The sequence below is a fragment of the Misgurnus anguillicaudatus genome, chromosome 8, assembly GCF_027580225.2.
Source record: "Misgurnus anguillicaudatus chromosome 8, ASM2758022v2, whole genome shotgun sequence".
NCBI classification, from domain to species: Eukaryota; Metazoa; Chordata; class Actinopteri; order Cypriniformes; family Cobitidae; genus Misgurnus; species Misgurnus anguillicaudatus.
The window spans coordinates 9,512,022-9,514,620 of NC_073344.2; positions in this window are offsets into that span (position 1 = coordinate 9,512,022).

Genomic DNA, 2,599 nt, shown 5'->3' on the forward strand with positions numbered 1-2,599 from the left:
ACTCCACTCTCATTCTCTGGGTGGGAAAGGAAGGAAGAGGCGTTAGGGATGGAGAGAGAGAGAGAGAGAGAGAGAGAGAGAGAGAGAGAGAGAGAGAGAGAGAGAGAGAGAGAGAGAGAGAGAGAGCAAGTAGGCTACTTTTTACAAAATTTCACTTGGAGACACAGAAATCACTGCTAGACATTGTTATGCATCTTGCATTCTGCTGAGACAACACGGCATATAAGATCATAAGTTGTTTTTTATTTTGAAGCTTTAAGTAACACAAAAGAATATTTGTATTGCTCAGATGTTGCTATTTTATTGCTGTAGAGTTCTCAGTTGTGTTTCTTTAAGAAAAAAATAAATAGAAAAAATATCCATACGTGAAGAGTAGCTATAAAGAACTGCAAATTGTAAAATACAATAACATACGATTATTATAAAAAATAATAGAGTATACTTAAGAGATGTCATGTGTGATTTTTCTTATTGGAAATGCATTGTGAATCAGTAAGGGAAAATACATTAAATACATCAGCGAAATCACAGTAGCCTGTGCAAATAAATGAAACACCTGTGTATACAGCTTTATATCTTTATCTTTACAGATGTACTATGTAAAATACAATTTCATGTCAGCAGCATGCTCAGAAATAATGCTGACTGATTTAGAAAAGGCAGATGAGCATGCATAAAGTGACAAATTCGGATATTTCCTGTCAGTTGGATTTTGCTTGTGAATATGGATTTAGATATGTAAGGTTTAATATCTACAATCACTCAAGGCATCAAACTAAAAAGCAGATTTGCAGATAGTGCTATAAGCATTGTTTAACATGCAGCAGCCAGGAAGCAAGACACAATCTCTGACTGCGTGTTGTGTTGTGTCTAAGCATTCAGTCATTTCTAGTTTAATTGCAGGCAAACTTCTCCATCACACGTCCACAAACCCATTTACCCTGTCTTTGCACACTTCACTTATCTGAAGACGGATGGTTTTTGAAACCATGTTTTCTGCCTGCTTCCTGATAACCTCGAACAATCAAAGCTGATTCAGAATGACATTGTTCAGACTTTCCTGTTTTTACCATTAGTCCTAAACACAGATTAAAAACACAAACAATTTGCACACAGTTAATAAAACATGCTTTAGTTGGATTGATTTAGACTATAGCAATTACGTGTAATGGGAAGTGCTCGAGAGCTTGCTTTTGTTTGCATAGTCACATTTGGTAATATCTATGAACTTTATGTTACATAGCCACAAATAGCAAATCACCTTAGGAGGTCTTATCCATATGGAACACCTCCCGATTGTTGAGCTCAGATTTGCCAAGTCTGCTATACTGTCAGAAAAATGATCAAGAATATCGGCCACCTTTGGCTTAACTTACTACTTTACTGTATACGTTACATTATTACTATGCTCGTTTTTCTATGCTTTTCATACATCTATTAATGTAAAGCTGCTTTGAAACAATTAACTATTGTGAAAAGCGCTATATAAATAAAATTGAATTGAATTGAAATGTCCCTTTAGCAGTCACTGGGGCAGTACACTTTAAATGGCAGGCCTACATATCACGAAAACCAGACTTTTTCCATTTTTAAGTGCTATAATTGGGTCCCCAATGCTTGTATCAACCTAGAAAATGTGAAAAAGAACAACCCCGTAACTTAACCATTCTCAGCAAGCATGTGAAAAAATAGGTAATTGAAATTTGGCTCCCCTTGCGATGTCAGAAGGGGATAATACCGCCCCTTAATCTGCACTATCCAACCATGGCACTGCCATGTAGTGCAGAGATCAGCTCATTTGCATTTAAACAAAAAATCCAAAACGGCACATTTGTGCAAAATAATATAATTAAAAAGTTAATACTGTTAATTTTATTGTCTCTTTTTATATTCTGAAGTCTTGTGAGTATTTTTGTTAAGGAGCATAAATGGAAATGTTCGATTTTGTGTGCATGTGTAAATGTGTAAACAAATGGACTGATAAAAGAGCAGAAAGTGTTTGGAGAGGAAGCCGAACGGGAAAGTAGTGGACACTGTGTCAACATGCTCTCTGGATGCGTGGAGCCAGGGAGGGGCGAAACATTTAAGAACAAGGTACTAACAAGGACTAGATTTAACCACCACATTCCCCCAGACTGCCGCCTATTGTCTCAGCCACCTTTTGTAGTCCAGCAGTAATTTCCATAGCAGGTCTTTATTATGAAAGTGCTGATGAATGCTGATTATTTTTTCTTCCAGATGGACAAAGATTCATAGACTTTCCTCAGTCTGGTTTTGCTCAGCGAGGTCTGGAGACAATGCGCACGCTGGCGGCCAGCACACATTGTAAAGGAATTAAAAATCTAACTTGATTGTGTTTGTTTGGTTTTATTTAGATTCTTTTTACATTTAAAAATATCTTAAATGCTGGTGATACTTCGGTTGTCCAATAAACAGAAAACAATAACCATTTACTCTCTATATAAAAATACACTATAAAAATAGAGAAACTGGAGTCATGCTAAGGTGTGGTGAGTAGTTGCCTGGGTGTGTTAAGGCATTTTATTGTGGTTTCTAAGGTGTTCTGATTGCACAAAAAAGGATCTAAATAGGTAATACT